Source organism: Peromyscus californicus, unplaced genomic scaffold (genome assembly GCF_007827085.1).
Source record: "Peromyscus californicus insignis strain IS unplaced genomic scaffold, ASM782708v3 Scaffold_6__1_contigs__length_162567912, whole genome shotgun sequence".
In the NCBI taxonomy this organism is placed as follows: domain Eukaryota; kingdom Metazoa; phylum Chordata; class Mammalia; order Rodentia; family Cricetidae; genus Peromyscus; species Peromyscus californicus.
In genome coordinates, this window is record NW_026294584.1 from 159,277,509 (window position 1) to 159,305,485 (window position 27,977).

General features: G+C 44.5%; 1 protein-coding gene across 9 annotated transcripts in view; it reads left to right on the forward strand.

The window, feature by feature from the left end:
* The first annotated feature begins 15,436 nt into the window (after nucleotides 1–15,436).
* Nucleotides 15,437–27,977, forward strand: part of Ppfibp1 (PPFIA binding protein 1) — a 152,909-nt gene continuing 140,368 nt past the window's right edge. For 7 of the 9 annotated variants that reach the window (XM_052719317.1, XM_052719319.1, XM_052719321.1 and 4 more), the window contains exon 1: nucleotides 15,438–15,570. The gene's annotated coding sequence lies outside the window, so the exon portion shown is untranslated. Of the gene's footprint in view, nucleotides 15,571–27,977 lie in introns of all 9 variants that reach the window. The other 2 variants (XM_052719318.1, XM_052719320.1) reach the window with 1 other exon arrangement.

Genomic DNA, 27,977 nt, shown 5'->3' on the forward strand with positions numbered 1-27,977 from the left:
GGGAACGAAAAGGAAGTGATGGAGAGGTAGACACGGTGGGGCAGACTCTACAGTGTGTGGTTGTGTAACAGATGAAGAGGAATGGGCAGAGAGGGTTGTGAATATGGTCCCAGTCCTTACAGCTGAGTTGAACCATGGATATTTTTATGACAGAGAAGAGGAAATCCTCCCAGAAAAAAGAAACGTAGTTAAAGTTGGAAGTTGTTTTTCTGGTTTGTTTGTTTGAGGTTATTTGTTTGTTGTTGTATTTTGAAACAGGATCTCACTATGCAGCCCTGGATAGCCTTGATGTGCAGACCAGGCTGGTGTCAAACTTGTGGCAATCCTCCTGCCTCTGTGCTTCCTGCATGGGGATTACAGATGTGTACTACCATGCTTGATTTATATCTTTCAGATAACTTGCAATTCCATCATTAAATTTCTGATTTCACATTCCAGCAATCGCTGGGTCATACAACTTTTCGAAACTGAGCATTTCGGTCCTTTGCATTCATGTTGCCACCATTCAAATACACCGCGTACACATGGATCCCTGCTGCAAAACCCAGTCCGTTTCTACTTGCATAGACTGACAATACGCACACGGCCTTGGAAAACTGCAAATGTTACCATAAACAATTTGCGCTTGTGTGTGTGTGTGTGTGTGTGTGTGTGTGTGTGTGTGAGACAGTCTTGTGTGTGGGTGTGAATGTGTATATGCAAGTGTGTTTGTATGTATATATGAGTGTATGTGTGGGTTTGTGTGTGAGTTTGTGCATGTGTATATGTGTTTGAGTGTATGTGTGAGTGTATGAGAGTGAGTGTGTTTGTGTGTGCATGTGCGAGTATGTTTATGTGTATATGTGTGTGTGCATGCATGTTAATGTGAGCGTGTGCACCTGTGAGCATGCATGTGAAGGTCAGAGGACGGCTTTGGGAGTTGTTTCTCCTCCACCTTGTTGATGCAGTATCTCTCATGGTCTCTGCTGCTGTGTGTACTGAAAACTAGCTGGTAGCCGGCCAGAAGCCTTGGGCCATTCCCGTCTCTGTTGCCCACCTTGATGAAGGAGCGCTGGCATTACAGGTGTGCTCCTCTCATACAGGGTTTTGTGGTTCTGGGGATCACACCTATGTTCCCCGGCATGTAGTGTGGCAGGTGCTTTACCCCCTGAAGTGTCTCAAAGCCCCAAATATCTTTTATGCTGGTATTCTATAGCCACAAAACCTTATTGGTTGTTGGAAATGTAGTTGGTTTGTGAGTAGCTGGACTAGCTATCCACAGAATTCCAGATAGAAGCATTTGGTTACACGTTTATTTAGCTCTACCTCCAGAAGTCCTGATCCTTCAAAGCCCCTGTTTTAACAGATCCCCCAGACAACTCTTATGATCCAGGGCTCAAATTGCTACCATGCTGTTCCAGACAAAAGCTAACTGGATTACAGATTAGTCATGAGGCACACAACACTAATCGGGAGCTGACTAACTTCTTAGTGGGGCAGGAGGGCCTGGTGGGAATGAGAGGGAATTCCCAGGACACACACAAAAAGTCCAGGCTCAGGAACAGTGAACACTCCCAGGGTTTCGCGGTGTATTTTTTTAAAGTCATGGATACAGACTTGTTTACTGATAAAGGGCCTGTGCAGACCAGATTGCGGACAGGACTTGGTGTATGCATTTCGTAATTCTCAGGTTAATTCTCACTACTCGATAGGATACCAGAGGATTCACTTGTGAACCCTAAAAGGAAGTTTTAAGGTTAAGTAGCTCACATAAAGCTCAAACTCTTGTGATAATCATATAGCACAAATAACAAGCATTGTTTTAAGATTATCTTAAAGGATAAGTTAGTATTTCAGTGACTTCTGTGATTAGCTTTTCTTGGGATTTTGACAAAGCTGAGAATTTTGTTCCTAGGGGAAGATTATCCTTGAGATGCAAGTGGTATTTTTTTTTTCTTCAGTTTGTCAGCCTCTCACCCTGGACAGCTGGAGGTAGAAAATTCAGTTCTTTGGAGGGAGAGAAACTGTGGAGCCTTGTAACATGGAGAGTGACTGGGGGTGTGGGGCAGTGCAGCTGGCTGGTCTTGGTTGATTGGCTCTGGTCTTGTTTCAGAACTTTTAATGCCACGGTCTGCTGAGCCCAGCATTGTTCTACACTGTTAGCTAAAAATGTCTGAGTCACTGTATGAATACGTGCTCGGTTTGGGACTGTAAGGAGAGTGTTCACCGCCTCTGCGTGTCGTGCTTTCTGAGCGACGCAAGTGTGTTGTAGTAATAAGAGCTTTGAACTTGGATTCAAAGTTAGGTTAGAGTCACGCTTTGCCTCCAGTTGTGTGTGTGCTGGAGTCCTCTAATCTCCCTGTGGAAGGAGGTCCCTGGTTGCCAAGCGTGTTGGCTGCGGAGTGGTCGGGTCCTCCCTCACCCGCTCTTGGTCGAGGAGCTGCCTCACCCTGGGTCCCTCTGAGATTGATCTTCAGTGTCGACCTGACTTAGGAGACTGAGCGCACCTCCGGGTGTGTACGTGGCAGTGTTTCAGAGAGGAAAAGACCCACCACAAATGTAGGTGGCACCATCCAATGGGCTGGGAGCGTAACTAGAAGTGGGCGGGGAAGTGAGCTGAGGACCAGCATTCATCTCCTTCTGTTTCCTGGCTGCAGAGGCCATGTGACCAACTGCTTCCTGTTCCAGCTGCCACGCCTCCCCCACCTTGATGGACTGTATCCCCCCAAACTGTAAGGTAAAACAAATCTTTCCTCCCTATCGTCTTAGGTATTTGGTTACAGTCCCCTTCTGTGGGACTTGTCTGCGTGACCAATACAGGGCACATTTTTCTGGAGGGTCACCCAGGCGCCAGCACTAACTGTGGGATCACCTGACGCCTGTACTGTGATTGCCATCATACTATAAGTTCTCCGTCTTCTCAACCCCATTCCCAACATGCTCTTTATGGTTCCACTTTGAGCACCGCCCAAAACACTCATATGGAAGTCCCATTTCCCAGGCACTCTAAGACCCCTGGAAAAATACGTGAAGGCCAGGATTGTCAAGAGAGTTAGTCGTTAGCATTTTTTTTCCAGAGACACAAAGAGGGGCAGAGAATTGGGAAGTTTTACAGTAGTCCCACACAGCACGACAGCAACTGATTTCTTTTTCTTCATCAGAAAATTGTATACAATGAGACGTGTTGTTTCTTAAAGCTTTTCATCTTAAGGAGTTAGGAGACAGCTTAGCGATTAGGAACAAGAGCTCTTGCTTGATTCTCATTACCCACATCAGGCAGCTCACGTCCATCTGGAACTCCAGCTCCAGGGAAGTCTGATGCTCTCTTCTGGTCTCTGAAGGCACTGTACTCACATGTACATATCCCCCCCCCCCTTCATTTTAAATCAATATCAAACAGAAAATTTTCAAAAAATAAAGTGAAGAATTCACATATTTATTCAGATCCACAAAATAACCTTCTGCCACATTTTATCTCTTAATTTGTGTTTCTCAATAGATTTTTTTGTATTCATTTGAAACTGCATATGCCACACCTTTCTTTCCATTATATTTAGCAGGTGTATAGCCTAAGAACAAAGATATTTTATACAGATCAACAGTATAATTATAAAACAGGGGAAGCTTGATATTGACACATTTCTCTACTATCCATGTTATTTTAGCAATTGTCTTAAAACTGTCCTGTATAGAATTTTCTTCCATATAGGATCTAGTTCAGTATCACATTTACATGCGCTATAGTCTTGTCCTGTCTTTTAAGTTTTTTTCAGTCCACACAGACTGATCATAGCTGCTATGCCCTTTTCATCTGTGCATGTGAGTATAACATCCTCAGTCCTTGCTGAGCATGCCCCTGTCATTTTAAGAGTGATCTAGTTATTTACAGAATGCCTCTCCATTTGAGCTTGCATGATGGTTCCAAATGATTGGACTCAGATTGTATATTTTTTAGCTATTCTATTAGCTAAATAGTATAAAAATCTTTTCAGGGTATTATCTCTTGAGTTGGGCAAAACACACCTGCTCCTCATTGGTGATGTTTACCGATCAGTCATAGAAGATGCAGTCTGGTTTCCCCTACTAAAGCATGATTTTTTTTATATATATAATAAAAGAATCTTTAAATTTATGTGTATGTGTGTGCGCCTCATGCATGCAGTACCCATAGAGGCCAGAAGAGGACACCAGATTCACAGAACCAGAGTAACAGGTGTTTGTGAGCCTCCATGTGGGTTCTGGGAATTTAACCCAGGTCTCCTGAAAGAGCAGTATGTACTTTGAAATGCTGAGCAAACCTTCTAGCCCCCAGGAAAAAATTTTACAATAGAAAATTATAATAACATTACAATAATTAAGATCACATTACAGTAATTAAGAATGAAGCATAAATGAAAATTCTATGCCATGTCTTTGTGTATAAAGAACATTTATTCTCATCACTGATCCTGAACTGAGTGGTAGAGTAGAACCAGGAAGCATCGGGGTGCTAAACAGACACGGAGGTCTGCAGAGCTGAAGTAATCTGCCCCAAATGGCAGAGCCAGGTAGGCCAGTGTGTTCTGTATGTCCCTGTCACCTGTTCGCTCCCCTGTGTGTGTGAGGAAAGCAGAGCAGATGCCTTCTCTGCTCACTTGTCACTCAAGAACACTTCCAAAGAAGAACCCATGTCCTCCCCTCCTTGCCTCTCAGCACAGGATCATCCCAGATCATCAGTCCAGACTTCAGCTCTCTCCACATTGAAACACTGTCCACGTCCAGACTGAGCATTCATTTCCTGTCTTATCGTTTCAAAGAGCTACCTTAATCCCTGGCTGTCTCGGCAAACTCCCTGCTCCCTGCTTGCAGCTTGGAGCCAGCTGAGCCTGAGATAGACTAGACCACAGCTTGTGGTTCAGTCCACAGAGGTGTTCTTGTGTAGCTTGTGAGTAAAAATGTAATAGTGTCACCCCCGACCCCGACCCCAACTCAAATCAGAATCACCTGCACTGTTTTGAAATCTTCCAAAAGCAGACAACCCAAGAACCTGTAATTGTAGAGGGACATCTCTCTGGCAGTCATGTCTGTAGGATGCTGCGGATGCCCAGAGCAGGTTCAGCCCTGAGGTTCCCATCACTGCATGGTTAGACTCAAGCTTTGCTCATATCTTGTATCAAGACAGCAAGAGCAGATCTCTCTGTGCCTTCATTTCTACTCTAGTGATAAAAGCTCTGTCCTCACATGGGGTTTATTGCAAACAAACACAGGGACATTTCTCGAGGCTCCCTTCTTACTGGCTGCTATGGGCTGCCCTAGAAACCCTGACCATAGTATCTGGAATGTGACTGTATTTGGAGATGAGGGACTTTGGAGGGGTAATTAAAGAGGACATTATTGTGGATCCAATCCCTAAGAATATGTAAAGACACAAGAAAGGGCAGCCAGGTCAGTCAGGGAGGTGTCAGGAAACATCAGATCTCCTTGGCCTTGGGCTTCAAGTCTCCAGAAAGGTGAGAAACGGATTCTGTTGTGTAACTTCCACTCAGTGAAGTTTCCTGGGGTCTGGCAAAATAAGTGATTGAGTGACCTGGGGAAAGTTACCTAACCCTTGTAGGCAGGACAAGTGACATGGCTTGCAGGCTCAGAACCAAGTGTGAAGCTTCTTGTTAAAAGAGGTTTAGGAATTTCAAGACAAGCAGGTATGGTGGCCTATAACCATAATCCCAGGATTGCAGAGCTCTAAGCAGAAGAACTGCTTAGGATTTGAGGCCAACTTGGGCTACACAGTAAGTCCCAGGCCAGCACGTGAGTGTTAGACGGTATTGCAGAGTATTACCCCATATGGGATGCTCTCTAAACTGTTGGGTGGGGGTGTCCCTGGATGGCTGCACACATCGCCTGCCCACAAAGCTGGTTCTACTCAGTTTCGTCATCCTGAAAGTGGTGGTAATGATGCCACTTACTTTAGAGTTGATTAAATAAGGTTGTAGATAAGCTATCAGAGAACATGAAAGGGTGACCACAAAGATTGTTCAAAGTTTCTCATGCATTGCCCAGGTCCCAGGATTCCAAGAAAGAATGGTCGGAGAGCTGCTAGAAGATGTGGGAGGGTGCATGAGGTGGGTCTGAGAGCAGGGAATGGTGGGGCGCAGTGATTCTGTTGGAGTGACTAGAGCCCATGCTTACTGCCTTGCTTACTTCTAGTCTGGGGGCCTCTGCACAGGGAAACAGCGATTTTCCTTCTCTTCTCTGGCTTTTGCCTACTACGCAGGAAGTATGCTCCACTTCAAGTGGGCTTTGGATCCCGGCACTTTCTGACAAAGGTGTTATTATTTCCACACATATGACTCCTTTATTCTATAAATAAATAAAGCTTTAGAAGAGAAGCAAACACAGCCCTGGGCCTTAAAATAGGGCAGGACAAATAAAAATGAGCTCAGAAAATGAATACTCCTAAGGACGTGAAGAAAGTCAGGGGATTTTGAGTGGCATTTTGGACAAGGAAAATTAATTTCATATTTATTGTTTTCTAAAATTACTTAGAAGCCAGTGGGTTGGATATTAGAATGAAATGGCCAACGAAAATTCTTTTAGAGGATACTATTCCATGGAAATAGTTTTTAGTATAAGACATAAAGGTCTAACTAAACCTCCCCCGGCATTTTAGCAGCTTTCATGGTGGTTCTTGGCAACTTACTTGCAATTCAGACTCTCTCAGGAAGGGCTAAGCTACATCCAAGTCTTTTCCTACCTCACAAGAGGATGAACTTATCTCCTTTGATTGACAGGCAAGCTCGGAAAATTACAAATAACTTTATAAGTAAGCAGTGTTTTCTTTGTCTCCATGGTGCCTTCTCACAAATTTACTTCATAAAAGCAAAGCAAGGTTGTTGGAGAGATTTTTTTTCTTTTTAGTGAAATAAGATAGTAGTAAGATATGCCCTGACTTGGTTCTCTCTCTAGTTATAACACCGTAATCTTAGCTCCTTCAAGACCCTCAGTGACCTGGCTGCTGATGTGGGAGATTATGGGAAGATAAAATGACATCCAGGCTCCCTTTCTCTTGGTCTTTGTTCACTGGGCTGTAATCACAGCTGCTTCACTCCAGTTGCTGATGGAAAGAATGAGGTGGAGCAGGGCCATGTAATTAATATAATGACATTTAATTAATATGCAATGATAATTACTCGTTGTAGTCATATTCTGAACTACTGTAATGTCCAACAAAATAGACCCCAAGACAGAATAAGGCTGACCCAAAACAAAGTCACCAGGAAATAAGATTAGAAACAAAAGGTCTTGGTCATCAGGTTGTGTCTTAAGAATTTTCTCATCGCTTCAGGATAGAAATATTCGGCTCTGTCCAGTCTGTGGCTCTTGGGAAATGTGAAACACTCCCACATATACACCTCGTTAGAGCCATAGGTTAAAGCTCTTTCAAGGGTTTCAGATCATGCCAGCTGATAGACAAGGGTGTGAGACAATCTGCGTGGTGAGAGAACCGGAGGAAGGCACTGAGCCTCTGAGCCTCAGGGGAACTAGACCATGGCACACGCTTCCCAGCCCCTCTGCTGTGTCACAGCCTACCTTTTTGCAGGCTCTAGTGCCAAACTAGATGGAATAAGGTTATTTCATGGTTTTGTGACCTCAGAAAAGTACTTAAGCTTGGTTTACCCATTTAGGAAATAAGATAGACATTAAAGAATTCATGTTAATACATGAAAAAGACTTAAAATTGGCATGTATTGACTTTGACTACTATCATTTTGGTTACTGTTGTTATATTGCAACTGCACCTGCAGCAGCTATTATCAGTCCCATGGCATCTTCTGCTTCGTGACTTCTGACCACCCTGTAGTCTATGTGGGATCGTAGACCCCACAGCATCTTCTGCTTCGTGACTTCTGACCACCCTGTGGTCTATGTGGGATCGTAGACCCCACACCATCTTCTGCTTCGTGACTTCTGACCACCCTGTGGTCTATGTGGGATCGTAGACCCTCCTCCAGTCACTAACCACTTTATTTTGATCTCTTTTTCTGTAACCACACACTCTTGCCTACTTGTGGGTCAGTACATTGCTTGTCTTTATGTCTTTGCCTCAGCTACTCTACTTCTCTAGTGTCTGGTGTTCAGATCTCACACCCATTGTCTTTCGAGAAAACTTGATTGGGCCAATTAGTGACGATTCAGTGTGGACTTCTGAGATCCCATGTTTGTTCTCCTGGTTTCACTCACACTTAACTGTCTGAGTCAAGTGAGAATCACATGCAGTCTGGCAGGATGGCTCAGTGGGTAAAGGCACTTGCTGCCAAGTTGGATGGCCCAGGTTTCATCTTCAGGACCTGTGTGGTGGAAGGAGAGAACTGACTCCCACAGCTTGTTCTCTGATCTCCACACACAAATAAATAAATGTAAAAATAATTTTTTTAAAAGGTGGTAAGTTAAGGAAAACAGGGTGGAGGGCAGGTGTGGTAGTGCACAACTCCTATTCCAGAGGCAGGTAGAGCTCTTTGAGTTCAAGGTCAGCCTAGTCTACACACATCAGCTAGGGCTGCACAGTGAGGCCCTATCTCTCTCTCAAAAAGAAAAAGTACTATCATCATTTTTACTGTTACTTTATTTTCCATTACATCTGTAGTTATTGTCTGCATGCTACCCGAGGGATCCTATATAATGAACCATTTTAGACTGCTAGAAGGAAGCTGTGGGGTCACAGCTTCCAATATTTCACATGCTTTGGCATACTCTGCCTTTCTCTCTCCTGACATCTCATTTACAGTTGGAGAAACTGAAACCCAAGGTTCTGAGTTATGTAGGCCTTACAGCTCAGGCTACAGACTTGAATTTTACCAAAGGACAGGTGGTGACTCTTACACTTTTTTAAGATTTAGGAATGGGTGATAATTTTTCCTGTCTCTCCAGAAATGGCAGCTTGTAATAGAAAAGGCATGTCTGTGGTAATTACATTATATCTTATTGTGAATTCAAGCAGCCAAGGGGCACATGGAAATGCTCTAAGGTGAAATAGAAGCATGGTGGTTTAAAGCCTTTAAAAGAGAGACACACTTAAATAATAGCTGTGACACTCTCTCTTGGCTCCTTTAACCCGCTGGCTAGTTTAACAGACCACAACACTAATTACTTGGCAGTGGAGATGCTGTGGAGTCAGCGTCCTTCCGAGGAAAGGCTTTTCTGAAAGCAGTGTCTAGAGGAGACAGCGAAAGTGGCAGGAACCCTGAGTTACAGAATCTGAGAGATGAGCTCTCCAGCCTGAGATTCATTCATCAGGAACAGTCTCAACTTGTCAGGAAGATTCCATCCATGAAAGCAGTTTTTCAAACCAAAGGGTGCACCACTCATCTTACATCTGCTATTTGCAAAAACTCTTTCCCCTCAGTCTTCTTAGAAGTTTCTGGGTTGAAGGTCATTCAAAAAGGCAAATTCTGGCTTTGTAGATAAATTCTAGTAAAGACTTGGAGAGGCTAAATAAGGGACAGTAAATTAATGATTGTCCAGGGGCAAAGGGGAGCATGGTGGGAATTAGAAATGGCACTGGGCCAGGAAATGAGGTGTCCCAGAGTGTCAGATGAGAGACATTTGGATTAGCAGTGAACCATGAAATACGGAGCAGGAGCTTTACCTAACTCCGTGGTGAGTAAAAAGTCAAAGGACGGTCACCAGCCGTGAGCGTGCTCTGTCACCGTTGGAGCATGCTTGTTGTCCCTGAGTGGAGGTCTCTGCATAGGGTGTGTTAACCAGACAGATGAGTGTGACCTCTGACTTCTACAAAGACCCGATGGCTTGGGAAAGGCTTGGCCTACTGGGGATGGATGCTATGCAGATCATCCGCACAGACTGGGGAACAGGAATGCACCCATGTATTGAAAAGCTGGACTCTATCCTGGGGGGGGGTCTCCTCAGAATAGCCCAGGTTAGCCCACCCCTTTCCCGATGACCCTACCCCCAGACAGGGTCTTCTTGTGTTGCCCAAGTTGGCCTCGGGTTCCAGGATTTAAGCAATCCTCCTGCCTCAGTCTCTGGATTGTTTGAGATTATAGATGCACACTACTATCTAATATTTAAAAATAATTTAATTAATTAAGTTTGTAATATGATTATTTAAGGGAATTTGCTGAGTCTCATCATTAATCAAAGGCTGTGAAAGGAGCTGATTCTTATTTATTTATTTTTGTTTTTGTTTTTGTTTTTTGAGACAGGGTTTCTCTGTGTAGCTTTTCGCCTTTTCCTGGAACTCACTTGGTAGCCCAGGCTGGCCTCGAACTCACAGAGATCCGCCTGGCTCTGCCTCCCGAGTGCTGGGATTAAAGGCGTGCGCCACCACCGCCCGGCTTTGATTCTTATTTTTAATTAAGAATGTTTCCTTCAACTTATAAATGAATGAATAAAATGCTTAAATTGAATGTACCTAGGTTTTTAGATTTATCTGGTGGATGGATGACTAGAGAGTAACCGTAGGGTGCTAGGAAAAATAAAATAAGACTCACCTTGGGACGAAGTATTTGAGTATTACTGACCTGATTCTATGGGAAAGAGGGGCTGGATTGACAAGTGATGTTCCTAGTGAGAGCTAGCGTCTCAGTTGTCACCAAGCGCCATGCCGATGGCCAGGCAGAGCTGCAGCACTTCCCTTTTGAAGGAATTCTAAAACCACACTTGGTTTTGACTCATGTTTTCACTGTCTGTTTAGCGTACTGTGGGCTGGCCATGTGACTGAAAACAGCTGGGGACTCCAAAATCCTCTGGGGACAGTCTGGCCAGGTTGTTACTGAACCTCTAAAGACCTTGTCCACAGCAGGGTACAAAGCTCAGTGACTGTCTACAGTTCTAGGTGTAGATGGCTCAGTGGGGTTCTAGACTGCTCTGGGTGTTGTAGTAACCTACACTTCAGAATCCTGCTAAGCCTTTTCATTCTGTACGTTAGAACAACACTGATGATCTAGGGCTCTGGGTAAGAGCACTTGCTACTCCTGCAGATGACCTGGCTTGGTTCCTAGCACCTACATGGTGACTCAATGATCGTCTGTCACTCCAGTCCAGGAGATCCGATGACCTCTTCCGGCATCTGAGGAGACTTTAACTTCAGTAGGTGCGTGTATACATAAAATAAATCTTTAAAAGACAACACACTCATCTCATGGACAGTTCAGGATTACTGAAGGATACACGGGAGAGGCTTTTGGAGAGGGAAGTGTGAAAACCAGGCTGTGTCGCAGTGGGATGAAGATCCTCGTGGTGGTCACTTTCCTGGCTTCTGTGGGCCTCTTCCTGTGGGAAATGCTGTAGAAGGGCTTCTTCCAACAGGAAGTTGCATCATATGACATTTAGGGGTCCTGTAGGGTTCTACTTTACCCTTTCTTCTGCTTTCTAGTCCCTAATAGTCTCTTCTAGTCCCCACCCCTAACATAATGATAATACCTGGCAAAATTCCTGAGGTTCAACATCGGAGTAACTAGGCAGATAATAGTCATGTGACCTACCGAACTAGTGTGGATCCACAGGCGTCACATCGGGACATTCCTGTAAGCCAGAGGTGATCTGGGATAGAGGTTGGTGCTGGGTCTTTGACCCTCACCATCCTGTTTTCTTCTGTGACAGTGTCCTGATTGGAGTTCCCCCAACACACACAGAGGCCTATGGCTTCAATGCTAACTAGCAGGCTGACTTTTTATTTTATGTGTAGGGGGGTTTTGCCTGTATGTATGTCTGTGCACCATGTGTGTGCAGTGGCTGCAGAGGCTAGAAGATGGTGTTGGACCCCTTTGACTGCAGTTACAGAAGGTTGTGGGTCCCCATGTGGTTCTGGGGATTGAACTCTGGTTCTCTGGAAGAGCATCCAATGCTCTTAACCACTGAGTTAAGCCGTTTCTCCAGCCCCTGAGGCTATCTTATAAAAATTCAGTGTTACAATAAAATCCAAGCGTAGAACAGATGAGAGCTGGGACTCCGTAGAAAAGAGGGAGACAGAGGCTGAACTCTGCCCCACTGGCCCCTCCCCTACTCTCCGTGTAACCCCTGGTTTGAGCATGGCTGCTCCAGATTTGGTCTGTTTTCAGCTTTCCTTTTGAGTCTTTTGTTTTCTGGACTTTGGTGGCAGCTGTTATCATTCCAGCTGTAGAGGGAATGGGAGGCAACTTCCTGTTATTCTATCCTGCCATCTCTATGGGGGTGGACATTCCCTCCCCCTCCTGTGGCTGGCTGTGGTTTTGGAAGAGCTGGAGTCTGGAGGCCGCCATCCCATTACTAGGGCTGGAGGAGTGGCTGGAAACACTGACTGAGCGAAGAGGAGGCTGGGATGGCAGAGGGAGGTCAAGGGTGAGTTTAGAAGATTCAGGAGGGAGTTAGGGGTTGGATGAGTGACTAGCGGGTGGAGGAGGGGGAGGGGAAGGGAAGGTGGCCACTAAAAGGGACAGGAAGGGATGGAGGGAGGGAGAGAGGCGGAAACCCACTAGGAGATGGTTGATGTTTTTGGCTAGAAATAATTTGTGAGTAGACTGCATGTGAAGGGGGAAGAAGTGACATGATCCACTCTCCAGCCCTGTATAGTTGTTATATTTGCTGAACTCTTTCATTGAATTTGGCATAAGGAACACACAGAGGGACTGAGCATGAAGCTTGCTCTTCAGAAGTTTTAAATGCTGAGTATGTGATACAGGCCTACAATCCTGTCACTCTGGAGGCTGAGGCCAGCCTGGGCTGCATAGTGGGTTCCAGGCTAGCCTGGACTACATAATGAGATTGTTTCAAATATTCATTTTCTGTGTGTGGTGACATACGCCTTTAATTCCAGCATTCTGGAGGCAGAGGCATGTGGATCTCTGTAGATTCCTGGCCAGCCTGTTCCAAAGTACCCAGGTTACATAGTGAGACCCTGTCTCAAAACACATAACCCACCCCCATCACAAAGTACACATGTTAACAGAAGGCTAGGACTATCTCTAACTGGGTAAGCACAACCACATCCTACACACATGTAAAATACCCCGTAGGATAACCTTGGATAGGTCTTGTCAGCCCCACTTAGGGTGGAAGTAACTTGTCCAGTGTGACACCAAGCAAGTGGCAGAGCCCTGCAAAAGGTCCCTGCCCTGTTTCTTCACTGTAGCACCCAGCTGAGTCTTGACAAAGGACAAAAGCCTTAACTGGACCTGGCCAGAAGAATGGGCAATCCAGCTACACCAAAAGCTGACACCCAAGCATCGGTCTGTGAGTTTTTATCATCGATGATGGATTCCCAGGACAGATGAGGGAGGTAAGGTTGGAGTCGGGGGTAAAATAGAAGCCAGATTAGGGATAGTTGAGGAGGCGGGCTGAGACCTTCAGGGGAGGGTGTTGATGACAAGAGCAAACATTATTTCGGAAGCTCGTTTGGTTTGGTGTAGAGAATCATAGCTGGAGAAAGTAGAGCCAGGAATGCAGGTGAATGAAGACGTTGGAATAGAGTCGGTCAGACAAATACCATGTGACAACATAAAGTAGGCGTGAGCACAGTGGTTCAGTCTAGATTACTTCTGCAGTGTTAGAACGTCTAAAGTTGTGTGGAGTATGAACAGTCAATGCTCTTTTTTTCTAAACGTGTCAGACGCTCCCAGTTACCTGTGTGCATTGTGTGTGTAGTACCCCTGTAGGACTGAAGAGGGCGTCAGATCCCCCGTATCAGTTACAGGCTGCTGGGAGCCTTGCTGAGCCTGGCTCCTTGTGTTAAAATCAATGTACCTCCCATGGACTGGGGGGCTGGGAAGATTACATGGGGCGCAACGATGGACATTGTGAATCCATCCCACATTTTTGCAGAAGGGTGAATGTATGACATCAATCAAAGAACAAACAAACAAGCCAACTGGAAAGTCGCATGTCACACACCTTCACCCTAGCATTGGTGAAGAGGACGCAGAAGGCCCTTGAGTTCGAGGCTAGTATTTGCTATATAGTGAGCTCCAGATAGCCTCAGCTACCTAAGAATCTGCCTCAAAAAAACTGAAATCAAATTAAATCACCAATCAACACACACACAAACCCGACATCTTCCATCCCCCAGAAAATCAAAGCCAACAAAAAGCTAACAGAAATTGTTCTTCTAGATGACGATGGCTATAGTTTGACACCTATATACATATTCTGTATACATAAAGTCACCTTTCATCATTCCATTCTGTCCTGGGTCTGATGGGGAAATTGAAAGAAGGGTTCCTGAGAACCTTCCTGACTTAGCAGCCAAGAGGATTATGCCGCTGATATCCACCGGAGAGTAAATAGTAGTTAATTCTTAATTGTTAGCTCAGTCACTGCAATTGGTTCAACAGTAATTATTATCGTGTGGTTTGAACTCAGTCGTGAGGGTTCTTCCTCTTCAATTGTGCATCAAAACAGCAACCTATGGTGCTTAAAGTTTAGGGCAGGGGCTGAAGAGATGGCCAAACAGTTAAGCCCTTCTGCTCCTTTTGCAGAAACACCGAGTTCAGTTCCCAGCTCCTACCTCACAGCTGCCAGTAATTCCAATGCCAGTAACTGCCAGTGAACCTAGTGCTTCTCCAGGCTTGGTGGCGCACATCTTTAACCCCGGCACTCAGGAGGCAGAGGCAGGCCGATCTCTGCTCCTGGTCTACAGAGTTTCAGGACAGCCAGGACTACACAGAGAAACCCTTCTCGAAAAAACAAACAAACAAAAACCCAACAAAAGTAATAAAAGCAAATCTTTAAAGAACAGGTTAGTGCTGGGTTTGGTAGTGTGGGCCTGCAATCTCAGCCACTAGGAAGGCCAGCCCAGAAGGGTAACAATTTTAAAATCAGCCTTGGGATACAGTGAGATCCTGTCTCAAAACAAAACCAAAATGTAAATAGTAAAATTTCCTCTCCCTCAGCAGAGTCCATTTTATTTGCCTGAAAGCTTGCATGGTGTGTGGTTTTATTTATTTTTTTTGTCACTGCATGCAAAAGCAACCACGTGGTTGAGCGCCAACAGTTGACCACGCAGCGCTAGGGTGACCGCATCTGGGATGCCCTAGTCCTCCCAATCTCTGCAAGTCCTCAGTTTCCCCCGGGCCGGATCCCCGCGGCCCGCGCTGGCCTTCCGGGCCTTCGCTTTATCCGCAGGGCTCCCCGCCGGCCGTGTCCGCCCCGTCCGCGACACGGAGGCGGTTTTCGGGGTGAGTGCCGCTTCTGCTCCGGGAAGAGCGGCGACCGGAGCCCACGGCTCTCCGCCGTCCTTTCAATGCGCTCGGACCGCAGCCGAGCCAGTCGCGCTTCCCACCGACGCCCACTTCCAGCTCCGCCGGGCTCCGCCAGGAATGTGGGAGCCCCGGCGGCGCCTCGGAGTGACCGCGCGCCGGGCCAATCAGCGGGCCGCAGGCGCGAGGCCCCGCCCCCTCCGCCCCCGGGGCTGGTTCCCGCCGGGGGCGGGGCGGGCCGCGGAGCACCGAGGGGAGGCGGCACCTGGGCGGCGGTGATGTCAGCCCGGCCCCGTGCTCCGGCCCGGGCTCCTGTCGCCGTGTAGGGCGCGGGGCGACCGCCGCGGGAGCAGCGATCTGGCAGCCGCGCCGGCGCCGGGAGGCGGGACCGCAACTTGTGGAGCTCGGCGGCCCTCCGCCCCAGGTAAGCCCGCGGGCGGTTCCTCCTGCGAGCCGCGCTCGCGTCCCCCGGGACCCCCACTTCAGGGAGTGGGGGGCAGCCTGGGGCTGACAGGAAGGGCTCGTCCCGGTCCGCGGCCCCTGCATCCCGACCCCCCCACAGCACAGAACTCCAGTCAGGGCAGGGTGCTCCGAGCTCACACCCCGGGACTCCACACCACAGACTCCAGTCAGGAAAATGTGCTCACACCCGGTCTCCCCTCCACACCACAGTCTCCAGTCAGGGCAGTGTGCTCCTAGCTCACACCCAGACTCCCATCCACAGACTCCAGTCAGCGAACTGTGCTCCCAGCTCACACCCGGGACTCCCCTCCACACCACAGACTTCAGTCTGGGCAGGGTGCTCCGAGCTCACATCCTGGGACTCCCCACCACAGACTCCAGTCACGGAAGTGTGCTCCCAGCTCTCACCCGGTCTCCCCTCCACACCACAGACTCCAGTCAGAGACGTGTGCACAGTCTTATACCATGGGCTCCCTACCACGCCAGACTCAGCCAGGGAAGTGTGCGCCCATCTCACACTCCAGACTCCTCCCCACCACACCACAGACTGATGCCACACAACTCCAATCAGGGAAGTGTGCTGGGATCCCACACCCCACAGTCTCCACCACACCAGTCTCCAGTCAGGGAACTGGAGTGGGACTCCGCACCCTGCACTCCCGCTGATGTACCACAGATTCCAGTCAGAACTGTAGCGGAACCCCGGATTCCCTGATCCCTGTGTAATATCACAGAACTCCAGTCTTGGAAAGTGTGCTCAGACCCTGAATCTCAGTTTCCCCGTATTATTAGAGATGCCCACCAGGGATGTGTGCTTGAACCCAGTCTCCTACACTATTACAGAACCAGCAGGGAAGTGCATGTGCGTTTGGGGATAGGAGTGAAGAATATTTAAAAATGCCACAGATTTTTGTGAATCATCATCCCCAGAAAGTAAAGAGAAATCGTTATATTTTTTTTCAGTTTCTTTACACCCTACTATATATTGCTTAAGTGAAAGAATATCGACGTTATTCTTACATGTCAATGTAAGATATTCTTTTACATAGTCCAGTCAGGATCTGAGAAATTCACTTGAGATGTACTCACCGTTTGTAGGAAAACTGGTTTCTTGGGACCACAGTTCTAAAACTGTTGCCGTGTACGCACCAGAACGGTTAGGAAGGCTGCTGACAATTTAGACCTTGCCTGGGGCTTCTTGAGTAAAGGTGGAATGAAGGCTGTTAGGTGTGTTTTCAGAGTTCATTTTTAGAGAAAGGAGTTTACATTTTATTTTATTACTTTTAAAACAGAGTTTCACTATAGCTCTGGCTGGCCTGAAACTCACTGTGTAGACCAGTCAGGCCCGAAACTCAACAGACATCTGCCTGTCTCTGCTTCCTGAGTGCTGGGATTAAAAGCCTGTGCCAGCACACCGGTTGGGAAAGGAGTTTTAACAGGGAAATGTAGTGGAAGGCTTAGTATACAAACTCTTAATAATGAGAATATGACTTTTTCCAACATGTGGGACAAAAACAAATCCTTGCTTCCAGTAAGGATTGAGAGCAATGCAGAGGGAACTCAAAAAGTCTGTTAAATAGAGAGAGCAATTGTCTTTGGTAGGATTCTGATTTTTATTTCTTGTTTCAAACCCCTTTTCTTGCTGGGAGATTTTTCTGTGCACAGGTCACTGAGTGTGATTGGTTTTCTGGGGGAAAATTAACTCCGAACACACTGATTCTAATGCTGGCTCTATCAGTATTTCAAGCTCTTAGAGCAAGAAAAAGAAAGCACATAGCTGGGACTTGTGAGTGGAGCAAGTTTCCCCTCTCAGGGCAGCAGTTCCTCAGCAGAGAGGATTCTCTCGGTTGCCAAGTCTGGAGGAAGTAGGAGTGGACCTCATTGTTAGTCAAAAGCTGCATCCCCAACTCTGACCTAAAGGGCATTTCCAGGAGCTGTGCAAGAATCTAGTAAACCCAAGTCAGGAAGTGTGGGGATAGAGGACTTTAAAGATGGAATTTAAAAGATATCTCTGTAGTCAAACCTGGAAAGGGCATTTGTGTTTTGTTTGCTTTGTTTTCAGAACACCTTGGTCAGTATTGTTCTCAGTTCCTGGAATATTGAAATAGCGCAGGGTATTTGGAGGGCAGACTTTTTGACCAGGATCTCCCCACTCCCCTCTTTCTTCATTGAGACAGGCTCTCACCATGTAGCTGAGGCTGGCCCTGAACTTTTTTTTTTTTTTTTTTTTGGTTTTTCGAGACAGGGTTTCTCTGTGTAGCTTTGCGCCTTTCCTGGAACTCACTTGGTAGCCCAGGCTGGCCTCGAACTCACAGAGATCCGCCTGACTCTGCCTCCCGAGTGCTGGGATTAAAGGCGTGCGCCACCACCGCCCGGCGGCCCTGAACTTTTGATCTTGCTCCCTCTGGCATTACGTGTGTGTGCCAGCAAGAACAGGCTTTTTGAAAAGGGAGTATGTGCTTTACAGGATCAGAACATTTTAATTTTGGCTGCGGTTTTGGACTAAACATAGAAATAACTAATGGCCCAGCAATAATATTGGACAAAATTTTGGTGTTTTTTTTTTTTTTTTTTTTTTCCGAGACAGGGTTTCTCTGTGTAGCTTTGCGCCTTTCCTGGAACTCACTTGGTAGTCCAGGCTGGCCTCGAACTCACAGAGATCCGCCTGGCTCTGCCTCCCGAGTGCTGGGATTAAAGGCGTGCGCCACCACCGCCCAGCAAAATTTTGGTGTTTATGTTCAATGAAATTATATAAAACATATTATATTTTCTAGTGCTCTTTTCTTTTATTAGGAAAGAGATATGGAGTTCCTATGGGTGTTAAGGTGAGCATTGTGTAGCCATAGTTGATAACAGTATTTAGACAACAGCATGCAGCTAAAAGAGGGAACCTCAAAAACCACACAAATCGATCAAAAAATATCTTTAGGATGTATATACATATATATATTATTTCTTGACAAGTTTCAAAACAACTTTTTTTGAGTAATAACAGTTACTGTACATGCTTAATTTGAAATACTATTTCTCTTTTTCAGTCATGTTTATGAGGGCAGGTGGGGTATAATAAAGCATGGTATGTCATTTCTTATTTCAAATGTATGAGCTTATTGCCTGCATGTATGTATGTGCACCCCATGCTGTGCAGTGCCCAAGGAGCCCCGAAGAGGGTGTCAGAACCCCTGGAACTTGAATTACAGACTGTTAAACCCCATGTGGGTGCTGGGGACAGGACCCAGGTTCTGGACAAGAGGCAAGAGTGGTGAGTGCTCTTAACCACTGAGCCGTCAGCCCCAACATGGTATTTTTAAAGGAGAGTTCTGGGGCCAATGAGAGAGCTCAGGGGTTAAAGGCACTTGCTGCCAGATCAAGGCTCTGGAACCCAGAATGGCAGAAGGAGAGAACTTGAGTCCCCCAAATTGTCTTCCAGCATCAGCTCCTTGTAACATATGTGGGACAAACACGCTAAATAAATAAATATACAAGGAAAATTAAATGAGAGTTGTTAAAAAATATGTAAGTTAATTGAGAAAGGTGAGATTAGGTTTTGATTCAATGCCTTTTGACGAACAACTGTTACTGTTCTAATAGCTACATTAAAAATAAGAGGCAGTTGGCATCACTGGACAAGAAACTTGAAGTCTAGGCCGCGCCCGATCTAATTCCAACTGAATAATGCCCAACCTGGAAGCTCTCTTGGACTGTTCTTGAGAGCAAGTTCTTTGAGGCAGCACCAGTAATAGTTTATGCAGTCTTTCTGTCACTCATTGTACCAGCATGGGACAGATCAGAACAAGGTCATTTTCTCCTGTTGCTGACCAGCTGACTCACTTCTTTAAAAATCTCTTTTTTTAATGATTTATTTATTTTATTTTATGTGGATTGGTGTTTTGCCTGCATGTATGTCTGTGTGAGGGTGTCTTATCACTTGGAGCTGACTACAGATAGTTGTGAGCTGCCATGTGATTGCTGGGAACCTCTGGAAGAGCAGCCAGTTCTCTTAACTACTGAGCCATCTCTCCAGCTCCTAAAAATCTTTTATATCCATGGAGTGTTTGATAGTTAATTATGCTGACAAATTATTATATTAAAGTTGAGTTTTTGAGGTTTTCATCTCTAATTTTTAAGGTACATATATTCTAAATAGCTTAATTTTCAAGCTTAAACTGAAGGAAAACCTTATTTAACACTGTCTTTTCAATGATGTTACATGTCTCTGTCCTGCTTTGAATTACCTTTACAAAACAGTGAGTGAATGAGTTAATGACTAGATATCCATTCATACTGGGTTTGTGTCTTGATTTCTTTTTCTTTTGTGTGTATGTGTGTGTTCACATTTTTATTTAATGTGAACAGATGTTTTGCCTGCACATATGTCTATACACCACATGCCCAATATCCTTGAAGGCCCAAAGAAGGCATTGGAGCACCTCGAACTGGAGTTACAGGCATTTATGAGCTGTCATTTGGCTGCTAGAGATCAAGCTGAGCTATCTCTCATGCCCCATGATTCTAATTTTTAAAAACCACTGTCAAACAGTTGGGTTTAAATGAGAGATACAAAGTTATTAAGGTTAAAGCTCAGTTTTGGTTCTGGGTGGTGTTTAGAAATAAAGCACAGTGTCCCCTGGCCAGCATATTAAAAGTTCATAAAATTACAGTTAAATCAGTTATCAAACTGTCCAAAAACTTCTGTGGGCTTATATAATTCCCTCATCTGTTATATTACTTATTCCTCAGATTTATTGCAGTGCGTACCAGAACCCATTGCCTACGAAACCCCCGCAGCTTTTGTCACATATATCACAGAGATTAATGCTTCATTAAATAAGGCTCATGGCTAAAAACAAAAAACAAAAAAAAACCCTAAACTGAATTAACCCACCCTACAGAATTCAAAGACTTCTAATTTTTTTGCATTCTTTGATATGCAGTAATTATATTGTTGTTAGAAAGCAAAGTGGTGAGGGTTCCTTTTCTGTTTCATTTTCTACTTTGAAGGAATTGAAATACCAAACAGTTGGATTTTAGATTAAAAATTGGCCTCTCTGAAAAGATTTATGTTTACATGCTTGTTAAGTAGTTTCAGAATAAGAAGGGAGGGTCTGAGTTAAATGCGAAGTAGTCTGTGCATTGGACAGTTTCTATTTCTGAAATGTGGATTTGGACTCTTGAATGGGCCAGGTGGGTTTGTTGTCTCAGTTTGTGACTGCACTTGGCTTGTGTGTCTCACTGGAACGTGGTATGACTCACATTTTGATCAGCCCACACACATGTCTTTGTTTTTGTTGGCAAGTTTAAGGAGTTGAGAATAGACAGACCATTTAGTGCTTTCTGTACAGCGTGACACCTGAAAACGGCCATGAATGCAGGGATTGTATGAATTTAAGGTGCATAGAGGACCAGTCATTATGGCAAAGACTCATAGCTCAGGAATGGAGCATGTAGGGGGAAGATCAGACACTGTAATGTTTGGGGTTTGCTGTAAATTTCATGGGCACCCTATTAGCTTGAGTGTGAGTGGGGTAGTTTTACCTGATCTCTAATTAATCAAGCTTTTGATGTAAAGCACACATCTTCAGGTATGCTATTCATAGTGCATGTGTTTTTGATAACGGGGCAAACTTGATGAGATGAAATGAGATTAAAGATGGTGCTTTCAGTGGGAAGGGCTCATGAGACCTCACTCTTAGCTGAGGAACCATAGCCTGCAAGGGAAGCCAGAGTCCATTTCCTTTGGGGGTGTGGCCTCTGGTAGGTTGCTCCAATGGATGGCCCTATAGATGGGCTGCACACACACACACACACACACACACACACACACACACACACACACACACGCGTGAGAGAGGGAGAGAGGGATGTGTGTATATGGAGGGTATCCCAGAGAAGAAGGAAAGGGGAGTGGAGTAGTGGTGAATTTGACCAAGGTATATTGTATACATGTATGAAATTGTCAAGGCATAAAATAAAAATATTAAAAAAGATACTGTTCTCAGTGACCAGATTTTATGCATAGAGAAGCGATCAAATCCTTCAGGCAAACAGGATGCAATATAATAAGTTTTCTTATTATATTGTTTTTGCTGTCAATCATATCTCTAGCTTTACAACTTTGTATAAATGTTATCTCATTGCTACAGAGTTGCATGGGTTTTTTTAGTAGGGAAATTTTATTGAATTTACTTCATTTAGAACATGAAAACAGGAAGAACTTTAATGGCCTGTTTTTGTTTTTTTATTTTTTTTAATTTTATAATTTAATTTAATTTTACATATCAGCTACGGATTCCCCCTCCCGCCCCCCTTCCCCCCAGCCCCCCCCCCCCCATTCCTATCTCCTCCAGGGCAAGGACTCCCCTGAGGATTGAGTTTTGTTGTTGTTTTTAATCATGTAATAACTTTGAAGCGCAGGTGGAGTTGAACAAAGAACACCCCTGCAACCATTATCTTTTTCTAAGATGCTGACTCATTGAATTTTTTTTGAAGTAAAATTTGAACACACTCTACTTTCTCTTATGAATGATGGGAGAGTCTGTGAGCCTGTGGGTTGTCCTCTAAGTTAGCTGTGGGCCGAGGTGGAGAGGGGGAAGGAAAGGGAAGTAGTGATGAATCAGAAAACTATCTGGTTGAACCTGTGAGTCTGCTGGGACACATGGGTGAAGTTACTTTGGTCTCACTGTTTCCTTCGGATCAGCTGCTTGGATGTTTTTGTCAAACTTTCACATTCTCCCATCCCCTACCTTCATTAGAGTGTAACTGCACGATGGAGAAAGTGTTGAAACACAGAATTAAGGTTCTTGATCGTTTTCTCTGATCGTTTTCTCTGCTTAGGAACTTTGGTTCTCTAGAATGGCATACCCTTCACATTACCATGTAAGAGTTGGTGACTTGAAGCCGCTTGTGGTTTAACTGAGTTTGGATTTAAAACCAGCTTATTCTTTTAATAATTAAAAGAGATTGTTCTATGTGAGGTCCACAGGCACTCAATTAGAAGTCTTGCCTTGTTGTTTATAGCAGATTAATATTGGCAAGTCACTAAGCTCTGCCAACTTTAGTTTTCCTATCTATAAAGTGGTAGTATTGATGTTTGTGTTGCTATTTTTTTGCAAGGATTAGAAATCATTAGAAATAAGAATCAAAATAAAAATGGCACTGAAGATAGAAAGCTTAAGAGTTTAGAAAGGCAGGTTGGGAAGTTAATTGGAGGCTGAGAAGTAAATGGTATTCTGGATCTGCTGTATTAGATTTCATCTGCCCATCTCTTGACTGCCACTGGCATATAGATTTCTAAGAAAAGATGTTAGCTATAATGGAAGATGTTAGCTGTTTTGAAAGGAACATGTTGTAGGGACCCTGAAGAATGGGAGCTGAGTAACTCAATAGTTTTACTCCAAGTAGGTTCTCAGTTAACGTAGGTGGAGTGGTTGGGGGGTGTGTCAGCATCGTAACTGCAGTTTCTTGTCTCTGTCTACTTATTGTTCCTTTAGCTCTCATCTCCTAAACCAGAACACCCAGAAGTCTGCTCGCCAACTCTGAGAAAGTAAAGGATATGCTTATGAAAATTTCATTAGCCACACCCTACAGGAATGAAGGGTGTGGGCTCTGGAGCCAGATGATTGTAGATTCGAATCCCTTGTCTTGACTAGCTATGTGATTTTGGTTAATTAAATTGCTTGTGAACTGGGAGTACTTGGGTGGTTATGAGGATTAAGTATGGTAATGTCTGTGAAACACTAATAGCTTTATTCTTGGCAAACAACCTGCCCTGGATTGATGACAGATATTGTTATTATTCCATTGAATATCTGACAAGCTGCTCCCACTTGGGGATTTTTTTTTAAGGTGTGGAAGAGGGTGACTATAAAGAAGGGTTTGGAAATAGTATGCTGGGTATCACTAGGTGTATAAGTGAAAATGGGACCACAGAGAATAGATGACCCTTAACCAAGAAGAGCCATAAGGAAAAGTGGAATTTTAATGGGAAATATGATGAGTTAAGTTTGACCTTTTAGAATTCCAGATCGCACTATGATTCATACATTATCATCAACCTTTGTGTTCTCACTGTATAAATTAATAACATAACCATCTCACTAGGTTTTTAGGTGAATAATATTATCAGTGAGAGTTGCTAATGCTTACCTAGCTCTTGCTATGCAGTAAACACTTGTAAACATCTTACATGCTTTAACTTAATCCCTGCATTTGCTCTAGGAGAAAGTATTGCTATTATGTGTACCTTACATACAAGGGCTCAGAGGCACTGAGAGAGAGTTTCGGCAACTTCGTCAAGGTCATGCAGATTGTATGAGCTGGGCTTGGGTGGGGATGGGGGACCATGCTATAAATCAGACTGATGGTTAGTCACTAATGTCAGGTAGGTAGAGTTCGAGGCCATATTCCTGCCTCTGATTTGGCTCTGTAAGTAGTATACTAAAGGCTTTTAAGCATTGTTAGGTGGGGGCTGGAGAAATGACTCTGTGGTTAAGAGTGCTTGTTCTCAAACCACAAAGACTGGAATTTGCATACTAGCATCCACGTAACAGGCCAGGCATCTCTGCAAATGCCTGTAACCCCAGCTCTGAGAGAGGCTGAGACAGAAGGATTGCTGTGGCTTTGTGGCTTCCAGTCCAGCCAAGAAATATGAGCCCAGGTTCAGGGGAGACCCCTACCTCAAAGGGGTGTGGGTGGAGAGGTGGCAAGTGATAGAAGGTGTATGCGACGCCCCCTTCTGGTCTCTGCATGTGTACACACCTGCGTAAACACATGTCCATATACTCACACAGACAGACATACGAACAAATAAATACATCTTTTAAAAAGGAATTGTGAGTTGATATTATCCACATGATTTTAAACAAAAATTAGAAATTTAAGTTTGCAGTGTGAGAAAATTCCTAGGTTGATAGCCATCTCCATAGAACTGTCATATAAAAGCTAAGAGTAGACGAACTTCCAAAGAAAAGGATTTAAAATAAAGAGAAGCAAGTACACAACATTCAGGGAGCATGTGACATTTAGGAGTGGTCAGGCAAAAGAAAAGCTACCCAGGGAGGTGGAGCAGGAACCATAAAAAAATGGTGGCCAAAGAAAGAGGTAAACCCTGCGTTGGAATTCTTCATACCATCTCAGGCAGCAGACTCACTGCAAGGGTAGACAGGGGAGCCTGCCAGGGCTTTTTGTGAACTCACAGAGAGCAGTTTGAGTAGCACAAGAGAGAAGGAATCCAGAGGGTAGAACATTGAGGATCATGGAAAGTGATGAGCTGCAGGTGATCATTTTGTCTGTTGCCTCAAGGAGTTGATGGGAGAGGCATGACATAGTAGCTGGGGTTGGAGAAAGTATGATCAAGGAGTGAGTGTGTACAAGGCATGGGGAGAAGGACAGGGAGAGAAACAAAATTGGGTGGAGGGTGGTGGGTTAATTTTGAATTCTAGAGAACTCTTGTTTAGGTGGGGTGGAAGAAAGCACTCAGAGAAATGGAAAACAATATTATGGGAAGGGTTAAGTGTTGACTAAATTCTCTGCAGGCAGTCTTCAATAGAGTAGGAAGCAGTGAAAGGAAATTCATAGACAAGTTGCTCTGGCTCCAGAGGAACTGGCTCTAGGGATTATTGGTCAAGAGGAAAAAACTTGAAATAATGACAGCAATCTCTCATCTAAACAATACAAAGTGACATATTTACCAGGATGTGTCTTGAGGCAGTCAGTTAATTTATTGAAGTGGAAAGTAGTGGGGAGAAAAAAAAAGAAAAGAACAAAAAAACCAGACAAAGGAAAACTTGGCTTGTTTGAAGAAGGAATTTTTAGACAACCAGACTTAATGGCTTAATGGTTCCCAGGCTAGCTTCTTGGAAACTTGAGCATTCTAAGGGGTGGGAAATAGCTGGTTTTGGTGCCACACTCAGTTACCGGTTAAAGCTACCAATGCACCCGGAAATGCGCTACAGGGAGAGGCTGTGACGCAGAGGCCATTACATTAGATACTAGTTTTGATAAGGTTGCTGCTGATCTTCATTTTAACTAGTTACTTCCAGTCAGAGCTTTTGCTGGAAAGACAACGGGTTGTGGTATTTCAGATTTGTTGTGGTGATGATGTCAGGATGATGGAGCTGAAGACTAAAGCAGTCCAGTAATGAGGAGTGTGGCGCAGTGATGTCCCTTCATGATTGGAGCAGAAGACTAAAGAATCCAGTAATGAGGAGTGTGGCACAGTGATGTCCCTTCATGATTCGTTTTGTATTTTGCTGTATAGGTTATCAGCAGTCAGACATGGATCAGCTGTATTAAATCAAAGATTCCAGAAATAAGCAGTTTTTAAGTTTCAAATCATGTGCCATTCTTAGTAGCATGATGAAATCTCACACTGTCTTCTGTTTGCCTGGGGTGGGAATCGTCCCTTGCCCAGAGTGTTCATGCTGCATCTGTTTCCTGTCTTCCTTGGCTCTGGCTTACATCAGGATTCTCATACAGGTAAACCTGAGGTAGAGATTGCATGGAGATAGGTATGATATGGCCTGCACAGTCTTTAAGAAATTTTAGCCAGCATTTTTTTTTCTAGGGACTTTTACTTACTGAAGTTAAGATTTAGAAAAGATCTGGCTCCTGTGGGCTTTCACTTTGGTGAAAGATGAGCAGAAGAGCAAGGTGAATTGGACTCTGAGATAAAGAAGTTGGAGTATATAATTATGGCAGATTGACTTTATCTTTAGTTATACAGCTTTAAGCATTTATGTTTCTGGTGAATTCTTGCCTAAATGTCAGAATGCACATCTTTTATTCTGAGACATTCATTATGGAAGTTGAGGATGTGCTTTGTAGCAACTCTTATTTATTTTTTTAGGAAAAAATAATTCTTAGATTTTGCCTGGCTGTTGTCTCACTGTGACACCGTGTCCCATCACCTGATCTTGATCTCTTTCCAAGCTTGTCTTTCCTGCCCCTGTGCAGAAGGACTCACCTCTGGCGTGCTTGACAGGTACGAGCCCTCTTCCTTATTGCTTTTCTTGCTTAAATCCGTCTTCCCTTCAGAGCCCAGCCAAAGAACTCTACAAGGAATCAGGTAACCTACGTTGTAGATTTTAAATGCACAGCTGCTATGTAGGGGAGGAGTTTAGGTTGTCCAGCGTAACTCATTTGATACCTTGAGTTTTCTAATGCTAGACTTGTTTATTGCTGTTCATTTGGTATGTAGTTGTTTCTTAAAGTGTACTTTACAATAAGAACTTCAGTTGTGCTATCTCAGCTAATTGTGAGAGCCACATGTAATAAGCATTGCTTCTGTTTTATAGATGAGAGAAGAGTTTTCTTCAAGATAGACTCTCCAAACAGTTTATATCTGGATGTGTCTTACTTTTTCAAGAAGATTATATGCTAGTTGAAGACCATGGCATTTTTGCTAAGATCCTAGTAGGAAGTAAATAAATATGTGATGAGGATAAGGTTTCTCGGACCAGCATGTGCTAAAGTCCATTATTGGCTCCATGGGGGGTAGAAAGATGATTCAATAGGCAGGATATGTAAGAGAGGCATCCTACCTGGAGACACATGGAGTACAGAATTGGGGATCATCGCTTCACTTGCCCATTTGTCAAGTGAGGGCAGTAATGGTGTATGCTTCTGTAGCAGTGGCTTGCAGTGGAGCTGATTCTGACTCAAAGGAGACATTTGATGATGTCAGGAGACATTTTCTATGTCACAACCTGGGGATAGGAGGGAGTGCCACTGAATCTTGTGGTAGGGTCCAGAGATGTGTGTGCCTAGGAATCCCACAGAGGAAAGCCCTCCTGACAAAGCCTTTTCTGGCCCCAGATGTCTGTTGTAGGGTCATCAAGATGAAACAAGATATGGAGCACAAAGGGCTTGCTGTAGTTATCAGTTGCTATGAGAAAACCATCTCAGAGACCTCAAGACCAACCTTTGGGAGGGTGAACCTCTTAAGAGTTAATTTTATAACTGTTGCCAAGGCAAAGCCATGTGCTCTGAGCTTCACACTGTCCTGTTCAGAAGCAGACAGACTCACTGGAGATGGTTTGTTTATGTTACACTGTGTACCAACATGAGCTGGCTGTGTTATTCAGAGCTGTAAAAACAATTATTAGTTTTTAGGGTGTTCCTAGTAAACTTCCTGCCCAACTAGTTTGTTTTGTAGAGATAATTTTGGTGTGTTGGCATAAGTCTCCTGGTAGAAAAGGTTTCAGTTTATGAATTTCCAAAGTATGTTTTGATATGTGGGACATGCAGCTTTTGTTCTGACACCAAGAAGCCTAATGTTGTGCTAGGCCCAGTTCAGTACAGAGTGGCTGTCTTCCTGATGTGGTCTTAATTGTAACTTACTTGCTACCTGCAGAAATGTGAGAGCCTTCG